Consider the following 27,599-nt stretch of genomic DNA (forward strand, 5'->3'; position numbering starts at 1 on the left):
TACAAGTCGTTGCGTGAATAAGACAGCGTCTGTGATACGTCGGCGGCGTGTAAGGCATAAGCTTCAGGGAAGCAGCAAATTCGCGAGGAGAGAGAGAGAGAGAGAGAGAGAGAGAGGAGATAGTAGAGGATGAGAAGGAGGCGCAGAGGGCGCAGTGTAACAGCAGCACAAGGCGGAAGCAAGCAAGAGCGCACCTCGTAGTGCTTTGCTCTGGTTGCGAAAATTTGAATGCATTCAAGTCACACGGCTGAGTTTCTATTAGCCTTCGCTCGTGAGCACCAAGTTAGATTAGTTCCTGATCGCGCCAGGTCCAAGCCGCCCGTAAGCAAGCCCGCTGCTTGCCTTCTAGACAGTTTCTTGGACAATCGTCGCGCTCAAAGCACCTCGCGGCAGCATGTAAAGAGCGCGAATCGCACTTTGCTGTCGTCCTTCAGTGCCGAGCAATTAATCCGCGCTCGGCCAGATGCGACTCCCTCTGGTAATTGACTTCATTCCACTCGGACGCCTCTTATGAGCTACCCGCTTGACTTCGAACGATTAAACTGCCGTGTCGATTCAACACTCGAGTGGACGATACTTAACAGTCGAATGATTTTTTAATCGAGCGTCAGGTACTGTGCGAAGAAGAAGAAGGCCAATTTCCAAATTAGGCATTTCAACAACGGTTACGTACGTTCAAGTGTTTCACTCGAAAACTTTTTAGGAGCTCTCTTTTGGCAAAACTTGGAAAACTTCGGCCATGGTGCAAGGCTGCTCCCGAAAACCCTCTAAGCCAGATGAAACTGAGAAGTCGTTAAGAGCAAAAAGCAGACTCTGCAGAGAATATATTACATTTTTTTTTTCAATGCATTGTCTCGACGAAAAAGTCAAATTGATTCACGCGGCAACTTTTGGAAAGTATAAATCTTTTGACAAGTCGTCGCGGCGCGAGTCCTCTCGAACTGTTATTTGTGCGCAGCGCAGTCTATTAAAAACTTCTCACGGAGTTGCCGATCGTGACTCGAGTGGCCGTAAAAGCTCTTACAAAAAGCTAACCCTGCGGCTTTTCACCTTCCGATCACTCCGCGGCAATGGCTATAATGCTTACATAAGAGTTCTTCGACGATCCTCTTTCGTGAAGAAAATTGTCGAGCCAAGTGAAATTCATCTGCAGAAGAATAGAGCATGGGTCCACAGTTGATTTTCCGTAGGCTAGATTTACGAACTATTAATGGGAGTAATGAATTGCATCCTCTCGAACAAGTATTTCGAACTTGCGACAATATATCACTGCAGCAGTCATTAAAATGAATCCATCCTTTACCACAAGTACTTCGAACCCTTCGAATGTAAATGCACGCGAGCAGTAAGCACAAAGCTTTGATGTGTAATTGTGAAGTTCGAATCCCGGCGACTTTACGCTGTCTCGCGTCAAAATGGAAAGAGATTCTCTCGAAGAAGCAACAGCGACTACCACGGATACAAGTCGTAGCATCCAATCTGACTAAAACGAGCTTTGTTTAGCGAGCCAAGCGAGAGACAAGTCATGACGGGTTCCGATATTTTCTTCGGGCAGTAGCGTCAGAATCCTCGCTTTGGCCTGGGAAAAGAATAGATATTTTTCCTCGACGTGCGTATTGTGGGAGCTGCGTCAAATAATGGAACGCTTCATTGAGCATGTATTTGTCCGTTGCAAAACTAATAATTTTTGAGTTCACGCAACCACGATCAAGTTGATTTTCGCACGACAGGTTCAGCAATAGTACATATCCAAAGAACTAAGGGATGAGCTAAGATTCGCTCTAAGAAGAGAAGAATTTTACATAGGCAATGAAGTGAAGGCTACCCGCTACAAAAGTCATTGCACAGTTATTAAGATGTATCTGCTTTTGAGCAGATTTTTTGCCCGCAAACTCACTTGACGTAGGGCCACCATAAGGAAGCAAATGTTTCACTGTGTGCGTATAGTGTTTAGTTATTGAGCCCACGGACAATGAGAACCGTTCCGGACGGTAAACCGAAAAGATGACGTTCTGGCGGCTTACTCGAAGGAAGGAGCGAGGCATGATAAAAGTTGACGCTGCACGTTTGTGAGGCAGAACGCGGAGTCGCAATAAAAGGTAAGACCTACTTTACGAACGCACTTGCTTTGACGAACGTATTTTGAATTTTGAATTTTTATAAAAAAATGTTGAAAGACAAGGAGCGCAGCCAATGATTGGCTCAGCGTTAATGCTCTTAGCCAAGCTTGTCGAGTGTTCGCGCGCAACTCAATTGTCTCGAGCCGAAACAAGATACAATTCCAAAGATCAAAACTCTCGTGGTTTCGTCTCATAGAACTCGGCGTTACTGAGAACGTACTCAGATATCGCGTAGCTGAGAGAGCTTGGGAATTAATTGATGCCATTTTAATGAGATGCGGCGACGTAAATGCAAGGCATAACCATGAATAGCAGCAGCGGCGCGAGTGCAAGTTTCGCATCCGAGGGATAGTAAACTGATCATTTACGTGAGCGCCATTTTATAAGCCTAATTATGTGTCAGGGTACTAATGATTTACGTCCACGAAAGTTATGCTTTGCAGACGGCAGCAAAGATTAATTCGAGGTGCTGCTGCGCGTAAGCAACAGCCCGCTTGTTATTGTCACAGTCGAACAGTTACGACAATTATTGCGCGTCTGCCTTTAATTAGGCAATTCACGGCGGAGGCAGATTAACGCGGAAAAAGAGAGGAAGCGGACACGCTTCCTCCCGAGGAGACGGATCCACTTGCCTTAGCGCTTCCATCTCATTACTTAGCATAATTCAGCGGCAGCAGCGAGCGACGCATACGCACAATACGAGCGCATATAGCGTGGCTCTGTACGGGCTTATATATTTTTAGCACTTATCTCGAGTGGCGAATCGTGCAGCTGTGCTTCGTCACCGCGCGAGGTCCATTATTCACTGTGAGTCGCTCGCTCGGGGACCCTCTACGAGACACTGAGAAGATAGAGAGCAAGCACCGATGGAATTATGAATTTCTGAGCGACTCGAGCCTGAATATTTTGCGCCTTTTTTACACTTGACGCCGTTGCGCGGATGAATAGTTCTTTTTCTTCTCTAGGCTAGCTCCCTCTTTACGCGCGACCTCGCTTTCTTGGTGTCTGGTTCATAACGGATGGGAGAGGATCATATGGCCCGGATGGCTTCTTGCCTGTAAGCTACATATTGCATCTCCTGTATGCCACAGAAAGTGGATCTAAGGCTGCGGCTTTTCGAGTGTCCTCTCTCCCAAAGGACGCGCACCAAATTCCAATTCATTGATATCGCCGTAGTAGAATCTCAACTCTTAGTGCTATTTTATTGCTTTCCGATTCGCTTCTTCTAAACAATACCATTGACCATATTAATTTTAGCAGTACGTTAAAAGCGACAAGCGGTTCAATTACATTTCGCGGATAAGTATTAGCAATTTTATTTTTTATCGAACTACAGTAAAAATGAAAAGTAAATGTGCACCTACGAGAGAAAACAAGACTTGATAGAACAACTTAATTTCCTGCGAATTTCCGTTTTGTCACGGTCTACATTCGAGAACAAAAATATACAGATCTATTTTTACGCGAGAAATAGAAATAAACCGATCGACCCGAATCGATATATAAATGTGCATAAAGCTCCAGATAATCACCACTAAAATGAAGCTCAAACTAGAATTCTTTTTATCAATGCAATCATAACAATCACGTTGAATGCAGAAATTGAAACCTCAATAAAATCTTTTTTTCTTATAAAAACGAGAACCTGACAAAGTAAAGCCAGTTTATTCATGACCTGAATTGGCTGAAAAATAGTCACGTGATCAACTGTTGTGGGCTATTTTATATAGGAATATGTCGTGTATGTTTATGAAAGATTACTGTAGATTTTCGTAGATAATTGAATGTTCGAAAAGTGCCTCAATATAGCGGGCATAAATTTAATATGAACTGATTGATATAATCCTATTAACCTCAAAATAAAAACTGACTGATACATCGATAGAGAAATTAATTGAACTTTGCTTTGTGCGAAGATTTGGCTTCAAATAAATAAAGTAGGCAATAAAAGGTAGAAATAAGCTATCGATAAACTTTCATGATAAAATATTGTACAGTGACAACCTTTATTAAGTTACGTAAAATAGAAGATTTTTTTGAAAATACAAAACCACGAGCGTCTACCGAAGTATGTTAGTCAAGGATATAATTAGAGAACTATAATGTTTTTAAAACTTATATTACATTATTTATCATGTTTTTTAAACTTTTGAATAATTATTTTTCAACACAGAACTTCGGTTAATAAAAACAGAAAACTTTATTGATAATATTTTCAAATCATGAGTATCGATGGAACTACATATTTATTTAGAAATAAATAATATCGTCGATTATATCTCATATCAAATCATAGAAATATTTAATGCGTATTGAATTTTCGAATTTTCAATTTTGTCAATAAACGTTTTGATCTATATTCGTGCATTAAAATGAATGTGGAAAAAGTCGATAAAGATGAGCGCGCAAAACACGCTACACATCACTAGTTTGAAAAAGAGAACGATCAACTTGACAGATAAAATAATGGCTCAAGTGGACAAATTAGTTCAACTATGCGAAAAGAGATAACTCCAACGAAGCGTAAAATATCGATAGGCTCGACGGCGAAGGCGCGACAACAGCAAAAACGCGCATGAGTAAAACACACGGCACAGAGATTTAGTTGAAATAATATCTTTTAAAATGCATTGTATACGTCGGCCTGGAACGAGGGAGCGTAGCAGCACATCGGGTGGCGCGCTTTCGAAATCAGAGAGTAAAAGGGGAGAGCAGTGTGTATTCGATCTGACTCCCGCGCACCGCAAAACCTGCGATGCGCACTGGCGCAGCGGACGACCGAAGCTTATGGATTTTCTATCGGCTGCATTTGCATCGAAAACGAAAGCTCTGTCTATCTGTCTACCTGCCTGCCTGCCTGCCTGCCTGCCTGTCTGTCTGCCTGCCTGCTTGTCTGTCTGTCAACCCTTTCTCTATTTTACTTTGTGCCAGTTTTCTAGTGTCGTTTTAACCGATATTTCTTTCTTTTTCTTTTTGCGAAAGTTTTTCTTTTTTTTTTAGCAACAGCATGTAAAAGAGTCTACATTTCTTTTTCCATTATTTCCATTGTTTTTACATGATTTCTTTTACTACGAATGTTCAACTAATCTCTAGTTGATCCTGAATTAATTCATTCATCCACACATCTAACTTCGGTTTCAGGTTGTATAAAAGAAAACTTACCACACAGAGACTACGCATGGGCTTGTGAATTAAGTTGCCCTATAAAAAATTAGGTATTCACATATAGAGCCGAATGCGCGTGGGTACATGCAAGTCGTGGGTGTGTGCACCGACATACTCAAAGAGAGACACATTGAGATTGCAGGGATTCCACTTGATTATGCGCATTTACGTGCAACAGCGAAACCCGGATTACCTGTGATCATCGACGCGTGATGATCGAAAAGCGAGCACCTGAACCACGCGAATGCTTCAATGATCGTAATTAGATTATTGAGGGGGGGAGGGAGAGAGAATTCATTAAATCAGATCTATGCGGCACGTAGGCCACTGTGGGATAAAGCGATCGATTTCCTGTTTTACAATCGCCACCGTCGTGCAGTGGTGCGTTGATTACGAATTTCTAATGAGAGAAAGAAGAAAGAATGCCATGCACTCGCAGCTGAGTTGACAGCTGATCAGCCAACATTCACTTGGAAATTCGAAGCTACATTTATTATCTGTCGTCAATTCTTAGAACGATTCAAATAATGACATTTTAATTTTGAACGTTAAAATTAGATCCATCGGGAGAAAAGATTAAAGCTTCGTAATCAGCGAACAGAAAGCTCAGAGAAAGATGCAATTATCATTAGCGATATCACTCAATAACAGCCTGCCAGATTGCCTCTTGGCTGAAGATATTTACCAGCTGATAAGTAGAGTTCTCGGCAAATGAAATTTATAAATAATTTGAAGGCATTCTTACAGGACTTTAGACAAACAAAACAATTCGAAATGAAGAAAACCTTTCTTCAGCTTATTTTCTTCGTTGCGCGAAATGGTAACAGCTTATGGTACGTTAATGTTGTTGCGCGATTGAGCCGCAGCTCAAATCATCAACCCGAGAGAGCATCGGCAGATAAGGCGCCTGCTAAGATAAATAAGTTTTAGGTATTTTTCGAGGCGCGCGGCGCCGACAGCTTTTTGCGCGGGCGAACGCTGAAGAGTACCGTGTATATATTAGGGTCTCGGATTGAAAGAAACTGGCGCTGGCGACGCCGCCCCGCAAGAAGTGGTTGAAAGGGATTTCCTGTGCGTCTTGGCTCTATATACGAGAATTTCTCGTGTGTTACGCCAAAGCCGGATGTGAGTGGCTTGATTCTGCCGCCCGGGACGTCGACTTTTCAGAATTTTCCTGTTCTATTTTTCCCCCCTTCAAAGGTGATTTGGAATTTCTCTGAAAATACTTTTCTCTCCGTGCTGTTTTCGGGCAGTCTCGAAATCGATAAGAACTTACTGGCTTCATTATACGATTTGATTGTCAAAAATCTTACCTAACGAGATGACCTTTATACTCGCGATGCACTAGTCTGAAACAGAAAGAAAATAGTTTATTTAGTTTACCCTTGAGTGTTGCGCTTGGAAACTACTTCAGATTATTAAACATGCGTTAGCATTATTGTTAATTGAAGGAACCCTTTGTTTAATTAACAAGTTGAGGCTTTTACTATTTGCTAAATACGTTACAACAGTTTATTAGTAAAAAAAGAGTCTATTGATTATCAGTTAAACGTAATCGATCTCAGAACAGTTTGATTTGCTACTACAGGGTCCCATTGAACTCGAACTTGCTGGTAGGATTGAAGCACCGTAACATTAATTACTAGGGCGGATCGAGAAGTGCGACGCATAGAAGTCCGAATCGCTTGGATCGCCTTTGTGGGTGGATGCAGACCAACAGTGTTCAATTACCTACATGACGAATGACCTGTCCGCCTGAAGTAGCTACGGCTCCTGCCGCTGCCGATTCTAAAGCTAAGGGATGGCAAGGGAGAACTACTCTGATTGTGTGCTTCTCACGACCTACAAGTTTTACCTTTGCTAGGTTAGACTTTGTGATGTCTGTCAATTCAAGAAATTTCGACCTTGAAACTTTTTGCTATTGTTCTATAGAAACTACCATTTGGTTGATTATTGAGCCATATTTTTCTACTGCAATATGCTTTTGTTATAAATATAATATGTTCATGTATTATATTCATAATAAAATACAGTTAAATTTCGGAATGATTTTTATGGAGGGAATGTTACATTTATTTATTAAATGACAAATTCTATCTTAAAAAATGTTGAGTCGCCGGTATCCAGCGCTGTGACTGGTTGATGCTAAAAGAGAGCGCGAAATTATGAATTTTTTATACTTTGAAATATTTTGATAATATATCTTGGAGCGTAATAAATTCAATTGAATAATTAATATGAATAATAATATGTAAGAATGAAAATATACCGTTAATAAATCGTTTTGAGAACGTAAGACGTTATGTTTTCAAATTGTCAGTAAAAATCCATAATTTTATAACTTATGATTGATGTTGTGGTCTTCAAATTCGGTAGAAAAAGAGAGAAAATGAATAGAACAAAATAGAGGAAAATACATTATTATTTTTTGTACATTGTAAATTCAGCGGTGTGCGAGCAACAAAAATTAATTATCATAATATTAAACCCGTTAAATTTTGAAGAATGTTTAAGGGTGTTTTCAACGAGGTAACAAAAAACACATGATGTTAAATGTATTACTCATACTAATATAAGATCGGGGGCGGAACCACTACTATTGATATTTAAGGTGTAATATTGCATAATAGTATAATAGCTTAGCACGTTCCATCAATGGCAGGTTAAATTAATTTTGAATAATTGTTTCGATATATCTTGAAATGAGTAAAAATTCATCGATTTTTGTGAAATAATGGGTACAAAATTCTATTTTTATTCATCAATAAATATCGATTGATTATCAGTGTATTTCAAAGAACATGAATTATTCATGGTCATAATAATCTCCAAGTTGGCATGAAAAAGGTTCAAATAACGTAATAAATAATGTAAAAACAAAAGAAAGAGCACTAGCTTTTATAAATTTATAATGACAATGTTGATTGTTTTCTTATTTGCTTAAGGAGGTATGGTATCGTATAACCTTGTACGCAATCAGCATATCTACAATATTAACTTAGCAGTACTGCAGAATCAATATAACCTCTATTATTTATATAACATCTCAAGAGCAATTAGCGACCTTCATTGGGTGTACGTTAATGTATTTCTGGAAGATTGAAACAGCATTGATAAATTTAATTTGTTTGAAATGACCGAAGGGACAGATTGTTCTAGTCATGAAGATGAAATATAAAAGTAGTTAGATTTGATTTGTAGTTTAAAAACGTGAATATTTAAAGGTACTAAAGAAATCAAAATAAGTAAGTAAAAAGTGTTCCTCTTGAAAGCATCATTCGAGCTTGTCACCAAGGTGTGAAAAAGCGATTTAACACGGAAGTGACGCTGCGAGTAGAGAAAAGAAGAAAGTTGCGGCGGAAGCCAAATAAAGAACGACGCCCGAAATCCCGAGTGGCGAGGAAAGCGTACAGTTGAAAAAAAAGTCGACGAGAAGAAACAAAGAAGCATCAAGAGTTAGAAGTCGTTCGAACTCAGTTTACGACAGCTATGTCAGATTTTCCCGGAATCAAGAATTCATAAAGATCAGGCAAATGGCAGCTTTACTTTGTCAAATAAAACGTAGCGAACGTCTGTTGTTGAATTTATCAATTTTTAATTGACATTTTAAGAAACAAAAGTGAATGAAAATTACAGAAGCAGTTGGAGCTTTAATTTCTCATGGCTGGATTGAAAAATACTTTCATTTATTAGTTGTTGCCAACGACAAATTCTTTAATTATAATTAAAAGCAACAGAATGGATTGCATGATTTATCGAGACGAGAACTTCAAAAACAGTGAAGAGCGGAAATGGAAGTGATAGAGGCAAGATGAGCTAATATAAGAGAAGAAAAAAGAAGTGCATAAAGGTTCAAGACAACAAATAAAATAGAAGGAAAGGAGGAAATCAAGGAAAGTAGGAGGCCAATATAAGATTTCTAGAGAAGACACTACCTTTTCCCTCTTTTCACCTTCAAATTCAATAAGTGGCTGTCGCCTGACATCTTTTCAAGTGGATCTTCTCTTAGCTCGCCAACTGTAAAGAAGGAAAGGGTGGTCGCCAACGACCCATCGCTCGGATGAATTTGAAGAAATGTAATTGCCTGCACGAGGAAGCGCTGACTTAATGAAATTTTCGTTATAATGCTTCCAATAGATTGATAATGAGTTTTGAATTCCTCAAATTTATTAAGATTTATCAAACAAAATAAAATATTTTACATATCGTGATCTTAATGTGGCGTAAATTGTATGCCACTTGTACTATAATAAACGCGTATTTTAAATAAATGATAACTTTTTCATTTGAGTAATAAATAATTACTTAATGATAATCCGATTATGTTGATAATATTAATTACATTGTCAATAAAACGAAATGTTTGGTATTTATTTTAGGAAAAATTACTAGTACTAAAATACTGCTACAAATATACTACGCATATTTTTGTGGAATTATGAATTATACGAGAATTCAAGTATGGCGAGTGTTAGAATACGTATTTTTACTCACTTCAGAACTTGTAAAACAAATTTAAAAATATAATAAGTAAATAGAAATTCATAAAAGAAACTTATCAACTGTGACTAGATCAAAATTATGCACTTAAATCCTAATGTTATCATTACGATGAACTACAAAAGATAATAACTGAAACAGCAAAAGAAGAGTTAAAAGTATTGAGACTCTTAAGATTAACAAAATAATATATAATAACAGTAGTTATATTATTACAATTTAAATATTTAATATAATACTCAATGAATTAAATGTTTTATTTGGTAATAAAAAAATTGTCAAACAAAAACTATTATAGCAAAGAACTATCACAATGAGGATAACAAGAAATGTATGAAATTTTCTAGATGATGTTTTTAGATTAAATTTTAATGCGTAAGTATTTATGTAAATATCTGTATCCAATTCCTATGAACAAGAGGAAATTCCTTTTGTGTAGTTTGTGTAGTTGATAGCAGGTAACCAGCAGATTATTGTTAAATAAATTAAAAAACATATAAAAACATTTGAAAGGCAATGATATAATGAAAATATTTCATAGCATACTAATAACAAAATTATTCCTACTAGCCAGAATGGAACTAACGCAACAAAATAAGCAATTATTCAATTGAATAACGTTTGGAACGAGAATAATTTTTCAAGATCATATTAAAAAAGTAAGGTGGAAAAAAGTGGAAATGCAATTGAAGAGATAAAGATACATCGGAATCAATGGAGCAGGCATAGAAAATAGCACGTGTCTGATTCTACTTGTGGGGCGGCGCGGCGTGCAACTTTAACGCTGAAGCCGATGCATCGCGGGTCTGCGGCGAAGTATCTAGCGAGACGTGCTGCGGTTCTTCCGCTTGGCACGCACGTGCCTTCGAGACATTTTCCGGACCACTTGCGCAGTGAGCAGGCAGCCCGAGGCATCTCTACTCGCGCACCAGCAACCAGTCATGGGCAGATCAAGATAAATGCTTCTGTAATTTTCCGCTCTATAGACGCATTGCAGCCTTTATTCCCCTCTCTCTCTCTCTCTCTCCCCCTCTCTCTCGCTTGCTGCTCGCCCGTTTTCCAAGATCGCTCTTTCATTATACTCGAAAAGCTTCGCGCTTTATATATGCACTCGGCGAAAAGTCGGAAAAATACAATAGCACGTACGTGTTCTTTTGCGACGTCTCTTATCACTGCGAGCGAATCTTGCTGGCGTAACATAAATTGATGCTTCATTCCAACCGCAATATTGCCTTTTCAGGAAAATCCTTATATGCTTCTGCTTTACTACGCACGTCCTATTTTTACTGGGATCCTCCCGGCAATACCATTGTTCACTTTGCACAATTGTATTTTCAATACTTCGCTGAGGCATCAAGAAAATGGCAAGCCTCGAGCTGTTTTCGATAAAAATTGCACATGCAATGCCTCGATGTTGATCAAAATAATAGCTTCTCATTGTTCAAAATGTCGAATGCCCATTTGCATTTTCAAGACTGCAATTTCAGTAAGAACAATAATGGCCAATCAGATGCGTGAGTCTCCAAAATAGCACTCGATTTCTATTCGATTTATTTTTTCTCGCCAAGCACGCAAAACAACCGTTCGATGTGCATAACTCTCGGAATGTCTTAATCGTTCGTCCGCTGGATTTACTCGCTCGTAACAGTTTATGATCTAGGGGCGCGAACGGCCAAATGGATTCGTTGCTGGCCGGGTGCGCAAAGCTTCTCTCAGCCGTGAGCTTGCTTGACTGCTTGAGAGAGGTAAAGCTCTTACCCGCAGACCATCTCACTTATTGAATATGCGGCTCTCCGCAGCGAGCCAATCTTTGATGCGAGTTGTGTTTTTATTTTATGCTTCTTCCTCCATTCACTAGATATTATTGTTGAGTTAGCTTTCGATAAAAGTTTATGGTGATCTGATTATTCGAGCAAATACATAAATGCACTGGTGTGTATTAAGAATATTGAGATTCGATTGGAAAGTTTGATTTAAGGTTTGTATTTCGCTCGAGTAAAAAATTCATAAATTGTTATTTAATAAACACGGCCCCTATAGAGTGACTCGTTATTCCGTTTTACATTTTAATTGAAATATACACACTCCGTATGATTCGCCATCAAAACAGTCGAGAAATTGCTCACAGGAACATCACAAGAAAAAATCGATCAAGTGAATAGCCGTTTGCTATAAAAAAATGTCGAATAAAATACGAAATTAAGCTGCTTTTAAAATCAGGCTACAAGCTTATTTATAGCGCACTCAACAAAGTTAATGAGAAAAAAATCTGCTCCACGAGTAAAACTAAGTAGCGCGTGCAGCTCGGCGTAGCCAGGAGGATCAATTAAAATTTTTTCATCGAGGAATCCCGTCACAGCGTCAGGGAGCATGAAATCGCGACAAAGTCAGCCGAGACGTGTCTCTTGCTTTGCTCTTTCTCGTGAAATAGCCGTCACCGTGACAGAATCTTACCGGAGGGCTCTTTCCCCCTGTCCAATGCCGATAGAATCCCGGAGAGACGGAATTTGCGCAGCGCTTGGCGTTGTATCGGAATGAAAAAGAAGGCTAGAGAAAGCGAGTTGCGCCTCGATTAGATGAAAATTGAAGCGAAGCTTGTGATTACCGAGCCCTTTTCGTATTTTATTCTTGTTGTTCTCTCTCTCCCTCCTTCGCTTTTTTCCTCCCCTTTGGCTATCATTACTCTCGTGAATTATGTATGTTATACGTAGCCGAAATCGCGTGCTCGCGCTCGGCCGCGTGGAAAAACGTTGAAGCGCCTGCCGCCGCCTTCCTTTCTTGTTTCAATTCTCAACGCACGTATCGCCAATTGCCCCGGCAATTTCGGCCCAGGTTTAATGGACGCCACGCCGCCGACGATGATTGCTGGATATAAAGCTTTGAATAATTTGCACACTGCGATTGCAGGCTATTGAAAATTACGAATATTGAATTCAAAGGACTTCGCAATGCTCGCTATGGGCTTACAACGCACGCGGTGCAATTTACGTTTTCAATTAAAATCTTTTTACTTCTGCGGTGAAGCGTCGTAGATGGAAAGAAGCGAACAATTTGGAAACGACAGGCCCGTAGCTTAACCGGCGTGACTATGGCGTGTCTCGAGTATCCGGGAAATTTCGTTGACGAAAGTTAAGGCAGGACAAACCGGAACATTCCTGGCCAGTGCCAAAAGAAACGATCACCCGCAGACCCCCGACCGGGGCAAAGAGTGCACAAAAAATGAACGTAAGAGTCTGACTGCCGCCGCCCATCACTTGATTTAGCCTCGACCGGTAGAACTTTGCCCAAAACTCGCGCGACCATTTTACAACTCGGTGAGTTTTCGCGCGCGGCCTACAGCCCATGCGGATCACGCGAACCCCCGTAAAGCCACGGAAACAATAAAACTAAAACTGCTGAATTGCCGGCTAAAAGTGTATAGGCGGACATGGGCGTCTCGTAAAGGTGTGGTCGACAGACGCAAAAAGACGAGGAATTCGCTCGGTGTTCTTTGTTTTTCGGCGAGAAGCGAATGACGAACGCACGGCCGCGGGCCCGTAAAATTCCAACTTTCGTCCCGAAAACAAAATACAAAGGGACGAAAATTCTCCACGGAATCTCATTTATCGCGCTGCAAGGTGCGCGAAACGAGGCCACTGCTGTACATATCCGAGCCGCGCGCGCGACTCAATATCGTAAATTTGGCGCCGCCGCGGCAGCTTGCGCCAACGTTGCTGCTGCTGCTGCTGCTGCTGCTGCTGCTGCCCGCGCCGCGCCGCGCCGCCCCGCCTTTCCCCGGCATTTCTGTGGAAGTCCGCGCCCGGTCGACAGAGAGGCTAGCAAAGGAAAAAAAATAAAAAATAAAAAATAAAGAAAAATAACTACTCTTTTCCGGGCAGATGCTCCGCCGCGCGGAAATTGTTTTCGGACACGTGGTAAAATGAGTTTCACGAATAGCTGGCCCGATCTTATATAATGCATAACCAAGCAATACGGTACGAGCTTGACCGTGCTGGCAATTGCTGCGATACACGGCGAACGAAACAATGCGATTTCATTAGATCGCGTCGGCGAACGCTTTACCGATCAGCGACCAGAAAAAGTTTCATTGGCTCAAACAACGTTTCTGGTCCACGTAACGGTATAGGTGGTACTTTTCACGCTGATTATTCTAATCCCAGTATAACACGTGTCGCCTTCGCAATATATATTCGAAAGCGTTTTCGAGGCGCGCACGAGAATATGTAAATGGATTCACGGAATCGCAAGTGACACGTGGCATTGAAAACTGAAATTCAGATGGTTTTTCATCGCGGAGGCCGTGTGCTACTTTTCATTTTTCCGAAAATATCAAGTTAAAGAAAGAGCAGGATGATATAAAATGCTCATGCCTTTTCCATTCAATAACCGTGCAATACGTCCTAGCAAGAAATGAAAATGGAATTGATGAAACTCTGCGAGTTGCGAAGTGAACGCTTACCAACCACATGCGGATCCTGTGTTCAATCAAACATTTTCCTGGAATGTGCAATGAATTGCCTCATTGACCTATTGCGATCATTTCTCCCACCCACAAGAGCCATAGCCAAATAGAGCAAAATGTCAGCCGTTCGATTTATACCCGCGAATCCGATAGCGCCATTATCTTGCGGAGGCAGTAAAGTTGGGGGAGGAAATCCCGAGGAAAGGCTGAAAAAAAACAATGCAACGGAAAGAAAGCCAAGCAGGTTTGCGCGTACGAGCTGTAGTAATTGGTGGGAGCTGCTTAAACGGGCCGACGATCGATGGCTCCATTAATGAGGATGTGGGGTAGTCGCACTAATTGCCAAGCGAGCAGCCGCCTCGCGAACGCTTTTTCTGGCCTCCCCGGACGGGCTCGCTATTTGTCGCTATTGCAGCGAACGACTGGCGCGGAAAAGCAGGCGAAAATTTTCGGCGCCGCTAGCGCGCTACGCTAATCGCGAACACAACGACGAGGGCATCGTTGCCATTGACCGCAATTGCCTTCTCGTTACTTCTGTAGTATTTAGTAAATGAACAATGATAAAATTGATTGTGTAATTTATTTAATAATTTCATTCACGAGCTAGCTGAACTCCAAAAACACTGTAGGATAAAAATTACAGAAAGCATAATGATATTCAATTATTAAGAACTCTGAAATTACCAATATTATAACTTCAATCGACCTTAGCTCGCTGAATATTTATTTTTTTTAAAGATTTGGTATCGGACAACGTTTCATTTGAAGCTTGAACAACCGCAGCTCTGTCATCCTAAATTTCCTCTAGAAATGCAAAAGCGGTATTTATAGATTAACCAGGAAGATACCAACATAACTTACATCCGAGGCATGCAAGAAAAACCACAGACTATAAAGCATCTCCAGCAGCAATAGAAGACCGCTACACCAGAATTCATCAAAATCAGCATAAATTCTCTGGTTTACATGTTCTAATCACAGAAATAATGAAATAATTAACAGACCTTTTCTCATTCAATATAAAATTAGCTACGCAGTAATTTATTCATAGAAAGAAGATTCTGCCGCCAAGTTTCGGAGAGAGTTGATCCGATGAGAAGTAACAATAGGACGCCATTGAATAAAGATCTGGATACTCGCGCCAAATTGAATTCACTCAGCAAAGATTATATAAGCTATAATTTTACAGCAATTATCTATGGGTATTAGTATGCAAAGATAAATTTGAGCTTGCCTTAAAGTAGGAGGAGAGGAAGGGAAAGTTTGCCGAACTTGTTATTGCCGCTGACATTCCGTTACTTCCTTGACACTTGATACAATATTAAAAGTTTTACGTGCTCACTCTCACTGCCTACTTTTCAATTAATCTCCATTACAAGTTCGTCCCTGTCTCTCAGCCTGCACTGTACTCCGTTGCATAATAGAGAAATCAAAGCAGAGAACGAGCGAGCGAGCGCGCTTGGTGGATTAATTATTCATCCGCGTATAACTCGCAAAACAACGCCGTCGCGGCAGAGAGTAGCCACTCATGGAAAACAACACCGGCCACTTTGCCAATTTCCACGGGGATCACTTACAAACTCGAGAGTGAAGCTCCACATGTGTACGACGTAACGACGAGTTAGAGAGATCAAGGCACTGAAAGTGGATGAAAACAAAAGCAATCGCCAGTAGCAGCGTGGAGCGCACGCGCGCGCAGCGCGAGCCGAGTCGGGCTTAAATTTTTAAGCAAGCCAACGAGAGCTAAGAGTGAAGTTGGCGCTCGCAAGTTTCGGCCGGCCTTCTCCGGGGAGACCCGCGGGGGGCGGCTCGTGTCCATGCTTCCAACGTCGCGCGACGTGTGTATAGACAGCGTCTGCTCGTATGTGCAAGGCTTTACGTTTGCTGCAGTCGCTGCTCGCTGCAATATTCAGTTTAAGACTGCGAGCGGGATTTCTCGCTAAGAGGACCAGACAAAACACAGCCCTTGCCGTATTTCCGGACTGCCTGGGCCGGGCTCTGGATAACGATAAGCCGCGCCGGGGATCATAATAAATTTGTTTTACTCCGATAAAGCAGCTTACCAGATTCTTCTTTTGCTTGCTTCACGCTCCTCTCGCAGGAATAAGACACTTGAACCAATTTCAAGCCAATCTTCCGAGCTACAAGTGCACTAGCGGTTTTTATGCCGTTACACGATTTACTCGACTAAACATCTATTATCTTCATCGATCGAGTTGATCGCAATCATTTATGTGCATTACTAGAAAATAAAACATTTTGACGTTGTTGAAGGACAATGAAAAACGAGCGATCCCTGTAGGCACTTTTCAACTGTACATTGTCCCTCTCTCTCTCTCTCTCTCTCTCTCTTTTTCAACTTTTTACTCGACGCGCAGTTACACGCGTGACAACTACGGCGCAGTTGCGTTTGTCTGTTTTATTCTTTTCTCCTTCAATTTTTAACGAGCACTCCAATACGTGAACTGGTTAATAGGGAGAGCCGAGAGAGTAAATGACAGCGCGAGTCTCTCTCCGGTAAAAAGTGCAAGCGCGCGGGAGAAGCGAAGGCTGTCGGAACGATTGAAGAGCCTCGCGCGCTCGCCCAGATTGGCTGCAACTCGAAAGAGGAAAAAAATGAATTTATCAAGAGGGAATGCTATTGCTCGCTCTGAATCTCTACCACTCAGCGCCAAAATAAGCTGACGTGGCACAACCCCTGATAAAAAAAATCCCTACTGCAGAACGGGCGCGCGCGCTCACGCACGCTCAGGTCTTGTGTAAATTTGTCGATGTAGATTGCCTTTTTACATCCTTTGAATATCTAAGTGACTATCTAGTGCTGTGCGTGCACCTTTTTTCCCTTGTGAAGTTTACCCAAGGTTACCCAAGGTCTGCAGCCCTCCGAGCGACAGCTATACGCGAATAATTAATCGGGAGGACCGCGGACACTGCCAGAGCTTTCATTGGTAATTATCGTTCGGTTTTTGCCCCGATCTCCCGCGTGATTTGTCGAGAACCCAAAGTGGACACGTGTCTTATTCAATGAATTACTTAGCGCGCGTGCGCCGCGGCGGACGAATTTTCCCGAAAAAACAGAGTCGATTTGCAGCTGCATGTACATGCACGCGCGCGCGCAAACGCGTGGCAGGTCAATGTAAGCCTTTAAACGCCGCGAAAGCTCGGCGTGATGAATGTGCCCGGAGTTAATTGGCCCGTGGACCGAGCGCATAAATATTGGGCCAAATCGCGCGCGTCCATGCACGCTCATGCGCGCGGAGAGACGCGTGGCACTTTCCTTATCGCCTCTTTGCGCCCACGGCGCACCAGGCGTAAATTATCCGACTCTCTCGGCCGCGGAAAAGAAGGCAATACACGGCACGCGAGCGAGGCGTTTCCACGCCGGGGCGGACTATGTGCTGGAATACGCCTCCGCGCGCGGCGTCGCGACTCTGTTTTTTGTTTTGTTTTATCTGTTCTTTTTCTCTTCTTTTTTTTTCGTTTTTGTTTTTTTTTTTTTTTTCTTCTTTGGCGAGAGACGGACATCGAGTGTCGTTAAACTTACATTTCCGGCTGGCCGCGCGCTGCCGACTACCTCGTAAGTTTCACGCTTTATGGATAGAGACAGAGCTGACGACCACTACTGCGACTCGTACAAAATTAAAGGACCGGCTCTATAAAAGACAGCGTCGTTTGTGCGCGGTTGTGCGCGGCGGTCAAACTCCCCCGCCGTCTCTTCCTTTCTTCTTTCTCGAAACGTCAGCTAACTCGAACGCAAAAATAATTTAAAAAGCCCACCCGGGGCAGCTTATTTGAAAAATTATACTTGCAAAAAGTCTGGCGGGGGAATAATAATAACGAAAAGAAAAAGAGGGGAGGGAGGTTGGGTAAAGAAACTGACGCTGCACTCCTCTCTACGTGAAAGTGTACCCTTTTCATCGTGTGGCTTTTATCTCTCTCACGCTCTCGCTCTCTGCTTCTCTTTCGAACACGGAAATTGCGTTAGATCTATTGGTAACGTTATGAATGTAGCTAGAGTAACTGTTTGATTTATTGCGTTCGTTTTGCCGCATTTGATTGCACTTTTATACCACGCACGCTTTCTCTCTCTTTCTCTCTCTCTCTCTCTCTCTCTCTCTCTCTCTCTCTCTCTCTCTCTCTCTTTCATTCAATTTTCACGTTCACTTTTTCATTTAATTGAAATACCATTTTTCCTTCTCAGCTGCGTTACTGACAAACTGCATCAAGTAACTATGCCCCGGCTTTATGTAAATAAATGTGTTTTTTAGAGAAATGTCTATATAGAAGAATAAGCGTATACGCAGAAGAGGAAGAACTCATAAGAGAGCAACCACATTGTAGCTACCTCAAGCTTATCCATTTTGTTGAAAAGACTCATCAAAGTTAGCGCACCGCAAATATGTTGAAAAGAATGTCGAGGAAGAAGAGTCGTCAGCGAGGATAAAGGGATGGCTCATTTGAGTGGCAGCAGCAGAGACAAGCTCCGTAATCGTTTTCTCCGCGCCTCATAAAAGTACATTGGAAAGACGCTGCCGCGCGCGCGTCTTCGCCTTCCTCTCCGACGAGCAAAGCGTTTTGCTGCGACTCACCGAATGAACAACACTTGCGCCTGTCCTAAAGATGCTACGCGCTGCGGGACAATGTTGCTGCGGAGATACAACGGAGACGTAATTAGCAACTTTTATGGCACTATTCTAACGCTTCGAGTAGTGAAATGTTTAGAAAGCGGAAGTGTCTTGTTAACTTGAATGTTCTGAGAAGTTAACGAATAATAAAATGAAATAAAATTTAGGATTGCAGTTCCTGCAGTCTAATTATTTATATATGTTTCGTTGCTCAGCGAATTACGTTGTTTACCTTTGCGTTAATGAAGATATTAGAATAGAAAATACCATTCGGAGAAGAAAGTTTAATAGAATGATGTTGTGGAGTGGAAAACATATTCAAAGTTTTGCTGATGAGAAAACAATGGTATAAAACAGTCTGCAGATTGGACTATCCGTAGAAGCGGAATTATAAATTGAAATGTTGAATGGCTGCCCGTGGAAGCCATCACTTTTCACTCAAAGAAAATAAAAGCATTCTCATTGGTGGATTAACATTCATAAATTAGACTGTCCAGAAGCGTACCCAAGTAAGAATTCTCTTTTCGAGAAGCGAGCCACGCCAAATCTCTTCAAAGAGTCAAACATTGAAACGGTTACACAAGCAAAAACGACTATGGTTTTAAGAGAGAATAATGTAGAGTTCTCCTGAAACTCGTGACATTAAGTTTGTTTATGAAAAGTGCTTGATCCGATTGTATTATGAATACTGTGACAATTTTGCCAGAAAAAATGATCGAGTTTGCTTCTGTTCATTTTTAACGAACCTTGACTCCATTCCACGAACAAGATTATCAAGTGAGTTTTAAAAATCATCCGGCAAGGTCGCGAATTTCTCGTAGATGCGCCGCCGTGTCGACCGAAAAAAGAGCGGAGTAATGGCTTTCCGTCACTCAGCGGCGAGGGAGCGTCGAAGAAAAAAAAATGAGAGACGGATAATAACGCAGAAAATGTAAGAAACAGATGGAATGCGTCGACATAACGAGCATCGCATATATGCGCGGAGCCCATGCTGAGATGTTTAGACGACTTGTTTACCTTCAATATATCCACGCTATTTCTCGCGCGCGGGAATCAATTTGTTTTCAACATATGCCGACGTGTAATGAAAAGAATAATAAATGCTCTCTGCCTCATCTATTTTTCTTCTAAATTTGCTCATCTTGATACCTCATGGCATTATTGATTTTCAATACTCACGATGTGATTTTTCCTAACACACCGATGGAAGTTATACCTGACATTATTATATAGAAATTTCGTTTCTAAAATATTCAAGCTTTTACCATTTTGTTATAAATCTCCTTTATTTAAAAAGCATCGTTTTAAAATATATAACATTGAAACTCTCATCTGAATTTAGTTTTTCAACAGAATCAATGAACGATACTATAGATCGCAATGAAAGTAAGTACCAAAGTCTAAAAATCGATCCTCATTGGCGTTGGACAATGAAAATAAAGAAAAAATAGAGGGTCGACCTTAGGTAAGTAAGAGACATGAAAAGAAACAAACTTAAAATCGATGGGAAGAATCGGATGAATTATCTACTTCGAGTCACGCTGCGACACTCGGTAATCTTTCTCTCTCCCAGTGGTGAACTGCTTTTCTTGCTTTACTTGTGCGCCACAAGCTGATTCAAGAATTTTTCAGCCTCGACCTTCTTGTACTATATATACATGCTCTTAATAAGCTTTCCTTTATAACTGAAGAAACGGGATCCTTCATCGATTTAGATAATTTCTTGGATGATACATTTGACATTGCAACTGTACGATAACTGAATTGCTTGATAAGAGCAAATGTGAATGCGCATGCATACCTACGCCAAGTATAAGCTTAACGGCTTGTACTCGAATATTTCATGGTTAAAATTTGATTCATAGGATCCTTTGACTTTTGAAGAATTAAGTTCTCTCTACGCCGGCTTCTCAAAAGAGCAAGCAGCGCGTGCTCTAGAAACTGAAATGTAAATTTGTACTCATACACTTGAAAAAGTTTTTTCACTGCAACTAGAGAGTGAACTTAGTCGCGCAGTTATGCACATAATAAATCGAAAAGTTTTATAATCGCAAAGTTACATTCAGAAGGACGCGCGCTCAGCTGTTTAAAATGCATAACAAAGCCTCTCTCTGCCGTGTAACTGTTTCATTAGAAAACTCTTTAAGCCACAGCAAACAAGAAACTTGCGGCGGGCGCATAAATCGATCCACCATTAGGTTACGCAACTCACGCTATTAAGATATTTTATTAATATCTAATGGCTTTGCCAACGCACTTGGCGAAACTTGGAATAAACTTTATAATTAGTTTGAAAACGATGCTTTCAGTAGTTGGCGATGATAAAAGCACTAGAGATTTTATCGATCCTGCGAAAGAAAAATAGCGACGAAGAGAGAGAGAGAGAGAGAGAGAGAGAGAGAGAGAGAGAGAGAGAGAGAGAGAGAGAGCGGGAGAGAGCACTACGTAATCGTAAGTTCTTCAAAACTGTAACTTAACTAGGTTTGATTAACGAGCTCTCATCGCGCGAGCCACTCGCGGCTGTACTCGAAATGAAAAAAAAAAGAAGAGTAAACTACGAGGGAAAAAAGCCCTGTCCATTTCAGCAGCGATGCGCTCTCGCATTAGAGAATATCCGGGTGGCGCCGCCGATGAACAAAAAAAGCTCGCGAGCTCGGCGACGTTTATTAATGCACTTTTTAATAAAACCGGATACAGAGGCGAGAGTCGATCAGTCATTGGGCGCGGACGCGTGCATGCGCATAAACTACGATCAGTCACAGCCGCGGCTGCCAAGAAAACTTCTTCCGACCTATTGCCTCGTTATCCGCGCTATTCGACCAGCTATTTTTCCACACATACACCTTCCGATGCGTCCACTTTTTTCAATTCGTTTCGTTCCAATTGAGCTTTTCCTCCTGGCCCGGTTGAAAATTCCAGTTTCGTCTCGGCCGTACCTTCGCCTAAAGCTGAGTTGAATAGCGTTTTTATTGACTTATAAAAATTTATACATTGCCATCGTGTTACACGCCGGAAGTTGATGTTTCCTTTCGCTCTGCGCATCACCATCTAGCCAGCCGGTAATGTTCTTCTTCAACCATACTTATATACAGCACCAACTTCTAACCTTGTAGTAGCTCTGGCTGGGGTGTCTACTTGTCATTTGATAAAGTCATATCACCACGATTCCGCACGAGATAAGAATCTATTTGAGCGCACTAGTGTGGTAATGTACTAAAATAACTTTTCAATGCAAATTCGGCCCAGAAAATGTATGCTTTTCTTTGTGACAACTTTGATCGAGTAGCTTTGTAAATTTCATTCAGAAACAAGATATTTTATGAAATTCTTTTTCCATTACATTGATCGCGTACACAGCAGGTTTCAACGGCGCGGGCGAATATTTATCGCAACACAGAAACTCCTTCCAGTTTTGCGCAGTTCACAACAGCGACTGAAATTTATTTGCTGTCCGTAGAAAAATAAATCCATACGACTCTGAGAGTTGCACATCCAATCAGAGCGACGGCTGCTTTTCCTCGTCTTGCCCAGCCGTTTATTTCAGCGGCGCTGCTCTCGATTGCCGGGTATCCAGCGAGCGAGGCCGCAGAAATGCAGTTTCCCTGTTCCCGAGATAGTCTATGCGGAATATTCGATGAGAGAGCGGTGAGCAATCCCGCTCTAGAGAAAGCCTACGATTTTCGATATACAGATTCTTTATAACCGCAAGCTTCCCTCTGTAGATGCACTCAGATTGGTCCATCAACGAAAATTATTTATTGCCCATTGATCCGAAAGCATTAGAATAAAACTATGCCTGACTGGCAATAATAAAGCTCCTTAATAATTCCGCGCAATTACGTTTTGTATTAACCAACAATTCTAAAAGCGAAGACTCCCCGATCAATAGAAATCGAATTTACGTAGCGTTTCAAATCGATTTTAATAGAAATGAATGTTTTGAATCGTTAGTAAACATAAAACGCAATTTTAAGAATTTTTGTCATTACAACGGCACACGCAGCTGGAAAATCAGTCGCTAGCTAACGTCGATCTAAACTTCTGCTCGACAGTACCCTTTAATTATAGACGAAATTATTGCGCCCCTGATTATGAGTTGTACCGATAGAAATGAGTTATTTTCTTAAATAACCGTCAACATTCAACACATTCATTTTTATAAAAATCCTATTAAAACATTGCACTGATTTAATTTCTTTAGATCTGGGCGTGTTCAACTGTTGACATTTTTTTATTTACGTAATCTAATCTTGCAAAGTGCTATTAATGAGTTTTTCGATGAATTTTCTGGGTCGATTTTCGTCGATTTCTCGCAAAGTTCCTTCAGCCCAACTCGCGATGTTTTACGACGGTACAGGCACATATAAGCTGCGTGACGCGTACAGCTTTTCATTTGAAATGTAAAATTCAATGCGTGTGACCAATGTGACTTCTCTTCCGCATTGAATGGGTGCGCCGATTTCTCTGTTTAAATGTTAATTTAACATAACAGCGAGTGCGAAATTAACACCTATTTATATTCATGCATTTGGCCATAAGTATTGATCAATCGACAATTAACATCGCGGCCGCTTATGTATAGCAGCCAAACAAAAGTAAACGTTTCAATAATGCAAGAATGTGCATTTCAACAAGCTCAATGAAATGTATTTTATCGTATATTAATCAGCTTTTGTAAGTGTGTATGAATGTAATTGCGAGCGTCAACGTATATCGTGGCTGTAAGACATATTGGTGCGCTCGCTACAGTGAACAGTGGCGTTACACCCATACACTGACGATGCGCAGAACTTATGCTAGGTATATGTTGGACCTCATCATTTATCAGGTTTCGGTTACCAAAATTGAACATGTGAAATTGGAGGCTAACGCGAATTCCGGCGCATTATCGAAATTACAAATACAGATTTTACTGATTTTACTTCTCTAAACGATCAAGCGATTTTGGGAAGTTGGCCAAATAATACAAACGAGAAGTCTAATGATGAAAAATATTTATATAATAAAAAACTAGATATTATAACATAATATTATCTTCTGCTTTTTTATGTTAAGAGCGGTAATGCCGGAAAGAATAGGAGATCTCACACTACGCGCATCTCATACTACGCAGTTAAGCATTGTGGAAATCAACATTATTGCACGCTCATATATTTGCTAGCCTAATATTAATCGTAATATAAAAAATAATTCAGTAAAACATGATCGTAAGATCAGCTCAATCCAATTAAAGAAACCGGCATTAATATACACTGCCCGTCAATCACTTTTGCCATGCTTACCTCAAAATTAGGCAAACTTGAAAGTTTTGTATCTCGGTCGGAAATCATCGTATCACAAAAAACCGCAGGGCATTTTAAAGGTAATTGCAAAAGCTTCCATTTAAGACGTGCAGAGACTTAAAAATGAAAATATGTGTTTTTTACAGTAAAAAAACTGATTAAAAAAATTTCAATTTTTTTAACCTCGACTTAAATCAATGCCAATTTAGAACCAGGCGGTGGAGGGCAAATCGACCGGAGGGGTTCGGAGGGTAATGTCTTTCCCTTTAAAATTAGCCCCCGCGGGGTTCTATCCGATGTTTTTTAACCGAGTTACGGCGTTTTTTGTAAAAAAAATAACCTCTTTTTTCAATCCTCAATTACTTCGACTTGCGTACGTTTTGGAAAAAAATGCCAAGGAGAAAAAAATTTCATTTTGTGCCCAAGAATACGAAAATAAAGTCAAAATAAAGAAATAGAGAAAAGATTTTTTTTCGGTTTTTTAGCGCATTAAAAAAATAAAGGAATTTAATTTTTTTTTACGCTTAGTTTTAGTTTTTTTGTGATTTACTACGTCCCTAGACATTTTAAAACGAAGCGTAAAAAAAAAGTTACATTCCTTTATTTTTTTAATGCGCTCAAAAACCGAAAAAAATGTTTTTCTCTATTTCTTTATTTTGACTTTATTTTCGTATTCTTGGGCACAAAATGAAATTTTTTTCTCCTTGGCATTTTTTTCCAAAACGTACGCAAGTCGAAGTAATTGAGGATTGAAAAAAGAGGTTATTTTTTTTACAAAAAACGCCGTAACTCGGTTAAAAAACATCGGATAGAACCCCGCGGGGGCTAATTTTAAAGGGAAAGACATTACCCTCCGAACCCCTCCGGTCGATTTGCCCTCCACCGCCTGGTTCTAAATTGGCATTGATTTAAGTCGAGGTTAAAAAAATTGAAATTTTTTTAATCAGTTTTTTTACTGTAAAAAACACATATTTTCATTTTTAAGTCTCTGCACGTCTTAAATGGAAGCTTTTGCAATTACCTTTAAAATGCCCTGCGGTTTTTTGTGATACGATGATTTCCGACCGAGATACAAAACTTTCAAGTTTGCCTAATTTTGAGGTAAGCATGGCAAAAGTGATTGACGGGCAGTGTAATTAATTGCATAACCCTTGCGAGGCAAAGCATGAAGGCCCACCTTCATTGCGATTTCGTAGGTCTATTTTATGGAAATATGCATTTCATATCGAACGATGGAAGAGTTTAATACGTGGGAAATGGTAATCCACAATTCTAAAGCGCAAATTTTCAGAATTTCTTGAAAAATAATGGCACGAAGCATAATTTATCACCATCGTATCGGAAAATTTTCAAGAATAACATAACAAAAATTGTTACTAGGGGGGCGGAGGGGCAGTTACTAATATGTTCTTTTTTGATTATGCAATTAAGGCCCAGCATATCTCGTACAGAAAAAGGGAGATCGCAAAAATAGTCGCGAAAAAGCAGTGCGAGCAAATAAAGTAGCGAGATCGGGGAAGTGTGAAATTGAATTATCATCGGCAGACCACGTTACGTTAGACGATTTCGATGTAATATCGGAAGAAAAAAACCGAGCGTGGCATCATAACCAAACAAGTGTCGCGGTCTACCTATATATTGTATCAAACGACAGAGTTGACCCAGTTAAGCGCAACATAAATGAGACGATGAAACGCAAAAATAGCGAGGTAAAATTACTAAGCTCTTCGCATTTTCAGCAAATTTTAGATATGAAAAGAGCGAAGAGTGTACGGCGTGTAAATGTAACTGCGAGCGTCAACGTTTATTGGCGCCACAGTGTATACGCGCCGAGTCTTCGTTACACCTCGTTGCGTTACATCCGTGCGCGTACGATACCTGATGGAGTATGGAGCTTACGTTAATAAACTTTATTGTTATTAACAAAGCAGTTATTGAAGTCTTCCACCTAGCACCACCCGATACATCACAGTAAATATCAGTGTATAGAAAATATATAAACGGGGCATTATTCGTTGATGTGGAGAAAAAAACCAATAACGTATTTTATTTGTCCAATTGGAATGAAAGCAGTACTTGGATCGCAATTGGCATATTCACACGTGTAACAAAAGAATCGATGAGAGCTATAAATTTGACATGGAATATGCGTACCCATTTCCAATAAATCGCGAAGATGCGAAAGGGAAAACACTCGAGACTTGCATATCGCATTAAACGCAATGTATCGGAGTAGTTGCAATTAAGGCGTTATCCAGATGAGCAGAGACATTTAGTTGATAAGTTGGAGTCAAAGTAAGTTGCAGCGAGCGAGAGTCGTGCAGTAAAGGGGAGTGGAATCGAGCGCGGGATATTAACTGGACGGTTGCGTCCGCGAGAGCGCGAGAGAGTAGTAGTGCGGTCGGATATGTGGCGGCCGCTGGGAGGGCTGCGAATAGACTGATGGATAGTTTCGATGTGCGGCCAGCTTGCGCTTGACTCGACGTCACCGCCAATGATATGATGGACAGATACACACGGACGAATCAATGTCGCAATGTCGGACTTGTGCGTGCATACCTAACCTATTCGATTCCGATGGGCTTTTATCCACATCCTCTGTCAAACCGCAATGCTAATCTGCAGTTGTGGCTTCTATGAGGACAAACTTTTTAATGCTAATATTCATCACCATTCAATCATTTTATGACATTAAGTACCAGTGTATTTGAATCTACATGTAAGTGTTATTATGCAATTGGAACATATTACGACAATGATTTCGAAAGCATTTAGTTCATCGTGTAACTATGCATGACGAAAAATAAATACATTCCTTAATTAAACAATCTGTGACAATTCTCTCCGATGTTACATGAATTTCGTGTACCATAAATAAATGTACAGTAAGCATAGAGAATAGATTTAAAATTTGCTATATTTCGTAGTAAAAATAACTATAAAACATAATAATTATGGATTATACTATGCCTGTAGTAAAAATTGCTAACTTAATAAAATTTAAATGTTGGAAGTTTTACTATGAAATATAGTAAATCTTACTAGAACCTATAAACATTACTACTGTAGACAGAAAATGTAAGAAATTAGCTCGGCAAATTTTACTTTCTATATACGTATATATAGCAATTTTTATCGGGTCAGGAAACTAAAGTAAAATGTTATATTTGATTTTAATTATCTATATTAATCTTGGAATTCTTCTTTGGAGCAGAGTATACATGATTCTATTATCAATACATTATAATAAATGACCTAAATACATAAATGTACATATTGATCCGCAAATTAACATGTAGTTCGCCTGTTAGCCGTTTAACCGTACATATTTTTACGTGCATGATTCAGAATGATATTGTCTTACATAATTATTCAATTTTAATTCTGTCACTTGTGAAAATTCAACCACCATCTATACGTTGTAAAATTATATATATGTTAAAAA

The 27,599-nt window shown here is 40.4% G+C and overlaps 1 protein-coding gene across 3 annotated transcripts in view; it reads right to left on the reverse strand.

The window, feature by feature from the left end:
* Nucleotides 1-27,599, reverse strand: part of LOC131663688 (CD151 antigen-like) — a 178,852-nt gene that overhangs the window by 97,139 nt on the left and 54,114 nt on the right. For 2 of the 3 annotated variants that reach the window (XM_058934223.1, XM_058934221.1), the window contains exon 2: nucleotides 6,599-6,634. The exons of the other annotated variant lie outside the window; for it this stretch is intronic. The gene's annotated coding sequence lies outside the window, so the exon portion shown is untranslated. The remainder of the gene's footprint in view (nucleotides 1-6,598; nucleotides 6,635-27,599) is intronic. 3 annotated transcript variants of the gene reach the window in all.

This window comes from Phymastichus coffea, unplaced genomic scaffold, assembly GCF_024137745.1.
Source record: "Phymastichus coffea isolate CEN01 unplaced genomic scaffold, Cenicafe_Pcof_1.1 PCOF00038, whole genome shotgun sequence".
Lineage (NCBI taxonomy): Eukaryota > Metazoa > Arthropoda > Insecta > Hymenoptera > Eulophidae > Phymastichus > Phymastichus coffea.